Raw genomic sequence first — 5,891 nt, 5'->3', positions numbered from 1 at the left:
GAGTGTTGTGGATTTTTCTCACTTCTTTTCCTATGGGCCAGGAATAAAATCTGTTACAGCTGTTTGTGCTTTTCTCAACACATGAGCTGTTAAATCAAGATTCCTGGGGGGATTGCAGGTTGGCTTCTGAAGGCTTCAGGCACCACTGTCTCTCTCGCAGGGAAAGGTGGTGCTTTCACATGAAGCTTGGAGGGCAGAAGGCATGCTGCAGGGATCGTGCCATATTTTAAAACCATATTTTGTAGAGGACAAACCAGAGGCTAGCGGGCAGAGTGACACTAACTTCTACCTGGGAATATTTTCTTTGTGCAATTTTTCTGGTCTGTTGTTGTTTTTTTTGGTTTGGTTTGGTTTTGTTTTGTTTTTTAACCCCAGATCTATCCTCATCTGGAGGCCTGTTGGGAGCTTTCCTCAGTAAAAATTCTTCTTTGCACTGTAGGTATCACAGAATTTGTCTTGAAAAAAATGTGTTAATGAAACAGGTTATAGAAGAAACTGGACATGAGCCGGCAATGTCCACTTCCAGCCCAGAAGCCAATGGTGTCCTGGGCTGCATCACAAGGAGCGTGGGCAGCAGGTCAGGGAGGTGATTCTGCCCCTCTGCTCCGCTCTGGTGAGACCCCACCTGCAGTGCTGGTCCAGCTCTGGGGTCCTCAGCACAGGACACACATGGACCTGCTGGACAGGGGCCAGAGGAGCCACAGAAATGATCCGAGGCTGGAACAGCTCTGCTGGGAGGACAGGCTGAGAGAGTTGGGGTGTTCAGCCTGGAGAAGAGAAGGCTCCAGGGAGACCTTATTGTGGCCTTTCAGTACCTTAAGGGGGCTGATAAGAAAAATGAGGACAGAGTTTTTAGCAGGGCCTGTTGCGATAGGACAAGGGGTGATAGTTTTAAACTAGAACAGGACAGATTCAGACCAGACAAAAGGAAGAAATTTTTTACACTGAGGGTGGTAAAACCCTGTCCCAGGTTGCCCAGAGAGGTGGTGGATGCCCCATCCCTGGAGACATCCCAGGCCAGGCTGGACGGGGCTCTGAGCAACCTGATCTGGGTGAAGATGTCCCTGCTCATGGCAGGGGCTGGACTGGATGAGCTTTGAAGGTCCCTTCCAACACAAACTAGTCTATGATTTCATTAAAGGAACAGCAGCAAATGACAAAACAGGAGGGTGATCAGCCAGGTTTTCTGAAGGAGCTCAAGCAGATAGAGGTCCAAACCATTTGAAGAAGTTCCCAAAATGCACCTTTGCTCCAGAAACAGGACAAGTTGAGCAGGAGAGGGCAGTGACTAAAAGGAGTTCAGCTTTGGCCCTCACAAGCAAGGAGTGACCATGGGTCTTCCCATTTTTGCAGATTCTCCTGAGGGTCCTGAGAGGGTTTCTGTATCCCATCTTCTTCCACCAAGAGCAATTTCTTCTTCCCTCTGCAGTATGTGGGAGTTCTGTACCTATTTAGAGGACTAATGTGAGTCTCAGCTAGAGTTCCACAGCGATCTGTTGGGGCTACCTAAAGGCTTTGTGACATTACTGCTCTTTCCCTTCTGCTTGTGTGACTATTTCATCTCAATGTGTTTGGAAGAAAGGCCAAAACATCCTTTGCCAGCTTGTTCCCAAACTTCCCCCTGCTCCCAACTGCAGAGACATTTAAGTAGCCAAATGCTCTACACCACAGCAGTCAACATCCAGCTCCTGACACTGCAGCTCCCCGAGGGAAGGTTTCAGCACCACTGTCACAGAATCACACAGAATCATAGAATGTCAGGGACTGGAAGGGACCTCAAAACATCATCCAGTCCAATCCCCCTGACGGAGCAGGAACACCCAGATGAGGTTACACAGTGTCACGTCCAGGTGGGTTTTGAATGTCTCCAGAGTAGGAGACTCCACAACCTCCCTGGGCAGTATGTTCCCATGTTCTGTCACCCGTAGCATAAAGAAGTTTCTTCTCAGTTTAAGTGGAACCTCCTGTTTTGCAGTTTGCAACCATTGCCCCTTGTCCTATCACTGGTTGTCACTGAGAAGAGCCTGGCTCCATCCTCCTGACACTCACCCTTTATATATCTGTAAACATTAATGAGGTCACCCCTCAGTCTCCTCCAAGCTCAAGAGCCCCAGCTCCCTCAGCCTTTCCTCACACAGGAGATGCTCCACTCCCTTCAGCATCTTTGTTGCCCTGCGCTGGACTCTCTCCAGCAGTTCCCTGTCCTTCTGAAACTGAGGGGCCCAGAACTGGACACAATATTCCAGGTGTGGTCTCACCAGGGCAGAGTAGAGGGGCAGGAGAACCTCTCTTGACCTACTGACCACCCCCTTCTAATCCACCCCAGGATGCCATTGGCCTTCCTGGCCACAAGGGCCCAGTGCTGGCTCATGGTCATCCTGCTGTCCTCCAGGACCCCCAGGTCCCTTTCCCCTACACTCTCTCTCTAATAGATTGTTCCCCAACTTATACTGGAACCTGCGGTTGCTCCTGCCCAGATCCAAGACTCTACACTTGCCCTTGTTATATTTCATTAAATTTTTCCCCGCCCAACTCTCCAGCCTGTCCAGGTCTCTGGATGGCAGCACAGCCTCTGGCGTGTCAGCCACTCCTCCCAGCTTGGTGTCATCAGCAAACTTGTGGATAGTGCACTCTATTCCCTCATCCAAGTCATTGATGAATATATTGAATAATACCGCCCCCAGTACTGACCCCTGAGGCACTCCTCTATATACAGGCCTCCAACTGGACTCTGCCCCATTGACCACGACTCTCTGGCTTCTTTCCTTCAGCTGTTTCCCAGTCCACCTCACTACCCGATCATCCAGACCACATTTCCTCTGTTTCGCTGCGAGGATGCTGTGGGAGACTGTGTCAAATGCTTTACTGTAATCAAGATAGACCACTTCCACTGCTTTACCATCATCTATCCACCTGGTTATGTCCTCATAAAAGTCTAGAGGTTGGTCAAGCACAACTTCCCCTTGCTGAAGCCATGCTGACTGCCCCTAATGACCCTCTTATCCTTGATATGCCTTGAGATGGCACCAAGGATAAGCTGTTCCATCACCTTCCCAGGGATGGAGGTGAGGCTGACCAGTCTATAGTTACCTGGGGAGAGTCTGTATTGGGAAGTAAAGGAGAAATGACCAAAATATTGAGGTTAAGCAGAATAATGAAGCTGCCCAGGCTGACCCTGGTGTTGACTGCCCTCCTGCTACCCCACGGCAGCTCTCCTGTCACCACAGCATTTTTCCCCAGTGTTTTTTTGTTTTCTTGTCTAGTTAGTGTGGATTTGGCACCTCCCTTCTCCTCTCAAAGTCATCTGAGGAGCATGCTTGAATAAACCAAACCTACCATATGCCAAAGACCTTTTTGAAAAGAAACAAGTGGCATTTAAACAAATTCAGCACTTCCAGACTCAAAGTCCCAGTAGGTGAGGAAGGGCAGATCACAGGCAGGGCGCATTCACCTGGGGAAATGCCTCCAAAAAGCAGCTCCTAAGCATACTTTGGTATTTTACCTTAATGAATTAACACATAAATTCATTAACTCTATATGACCCAAAAGTAACCTCTGTAATCTTTGTTCTGTTTCACATGACTTTCATCACAGCGAGATGAAATCGCGTTTGCTCTAAGAAACTTCACTGCTTCTTACGCATCCTGAACAGTTTTATCAAGACATATTCTGGTTTAAATTTCTGCTCTGAGATTTCCAAGGATTTCTTGCCATGGTCCCTGGGCACTAGACTCTTCCAGGTTGAAACCGCCTTTCCTGAGAACAGCTGGGGCTCTGCTTGTGCTTCTTGCTGCTTTTCACTGTGAATATTATCAAGTAACACCAGCTGCTCTTTCACAGGGATATGGTTACATTTTGTTTGGATATAATGCTTGGGGTGTTTACTTTAGTTTGTTAGATATTTTGCCCAAACAGGCACTTGTGTCATGCTCGGTATTTTTTGTACAATTTCTTTCCTAATGGTCTGCTCCCAAAGACTTTCTACATGGATAACTAGAAAAAGGAGGCCACAGAGTAATGTGGCTTTGGCTGCAGCTGTGGCGAAAAAGGTCGTGGAGCACAATCATAAGCCTTGACTCCAAGCTGATTACGTAAAACCGCATTTTTTCCACTACGACAATACAAACACGGCAAGAACAGACTCTGTACGTTGAGTTTCACGTGGCCTGAACCTGACCTTGCTGCGCACCGCTCCCACACAGCCTGTGCAGGTTTGGTTATCTAACCAAGGAAAGAATGCAAGCAGAAGTGAAGCTTTCTGTGCTGTTAGACAGCAAAAAGCTACCTTGAAAGAGAGGAAGTGTTACAGCACTTATGAGTTGTGGTGTGTATGGGATTTTCAGAGAGAAGTGCAAGACTAAAAGAAAAAAAAGTAAAGACATTGAAGGAATAAGATGTTGAGCATTTCATTAAAAACAGCAGTGTCACGTCCCGCCAGCAGAGCAAGGAAGAAGTGACTCAGATTCAGTGAGTCAGCACTTGATGTCTGTAAATATATGTTTATTAAAGCAAAAATGTGCAAAAACTCTCACCAGGTGCGGGGCTTCTGCCCTGTGTTACGAGAAAGAAAGAGATCACCCGTCCAGGATTCTGTGATGGTCCTTAACTCTGGGATATACCAAGTTTCTAATGGGTCACCTGCCCCAGTGGAACAATTGATTATTTGGGAACAATTCAACAGGGGCTCTCTTGTCATATCATGGTTTGGGGTGACGTTCCTATGCTTTTGACTGGACCAACACAGGATTTCCCCAATCGGAAGTTTAGATTGATAATTCATATAATTTGGAGCACTCACTGCCCATTTAATTGCTGTCCCAACAGGGAGGTCAGAAGTGGAGGAGAAAGGGCTGTCAGGGTTAGTTGTTTCAAAGACCAGGCCCATTCATATCTCGTTCAGTTAATAAGGTGAATTCCCCCTGGTTTGTCAGAGATATGTATACATTGATCTGCACTCCAACGTATGTTGTATTGGTGTTCAAAATAACTACCTTCAGAGTGGGAATCCCACCACAGCACTATGATACAAGGAACGGGAACAGAGGTGACATTATAGGATGGATAACAAGTTTGGTTCCCCAACTCTCCCCAGGTTGCATCACTAAGGAGTTGATACAGAGCTTTTGTGTGTTCAGTCCATATCCTGTTACTTTTTCACGGCTGTCCCTCTTTCCGTTCAAGAAAACGGGACTCAGTTATTCCCCATGTGGTGTTTCCCCCTGTGTGATTAAGGTTTTTAAACTCATTTTCCAGTATTTTTGTAAGATTCAAACCAATCATTGTAAATTTAAGTCCTTCTGCCAATGAACCCGTCCCCTGGTCCATCTGGTTCCAAAGATGCACAAACCGTTGTATGAATTCCCAGGTTAAATTCGATACATTCTGGTTACACACCGGCAAAAAGCGCATTAGTCCCCTACAACATATGAATATATATTTGTTCCACGCCATCTTTCCCTTATAAAAGAGAAATAAGATACAAAAAAAAGTCCCCAGACTAAAGTAACATAAAAGGCAACACAGAATCATTTCAGTTAGAAGAGACCCTCAGGATCATCAAGTCCAACCATAACTCAGCCTAAGTCTAAATGTTCAATATTGGAGTAAATTAGTAATTCACATGGATTATGTATACTTAGTAAACTGATTTTATAACCTAGGTTTGTTCATATTTTTTTCCAGAGCATTTAAAAAAATCAACTTTTATTCTACTCCAATAGTTTCTATGTAAAGTACAAACTTCTCCCATGCACTTTAACGGTCACTTTAATGTCAAATGTGACTATTTTCTTACTGACCAATTCAACTGATACAGTAACTAATGAGATTATTATGTATATTTGGAAGTACAAAGATTTACTTTTATTGTGAAAAGTACATACACTTCCAAG

General features: G+C 45.7%; 1 long non-coding RNA gene across 1 annotated transcript in view; it reads left to right on the top strand.

The window, feature by feature from the left end:
• LOC135578323 (uncharacterized) overlaps nt 1-5,891 on the top strand; it is a 262,971-nt gene that overhangs the window by 234,711 nt on the left and 22,369 nt on the right. The gene's annotated exons all lie outside the window — the stretch shown is intronic.

This window comes from Columba livia, chromosome 1 (genome assembly GCF_036013475.1).
Source record: "Columba livia isolate bColLiv1 breed racing homer chromosome 1, bColLiv1.pat.W.v2, whole genome shotgun sequence".
Classification (NCBI taxonomy): domain Eukaryota; kingdom Metazoa; phylum Chordata; class Aves; order Columbiformes; family Columbidae; genus Columba; species Columba livia.
The sequence above is the reverse complement of the archived record's forward strand: the minus strand, read 5'-3'. Positions and strand labels throughout refer to the sequence as shown.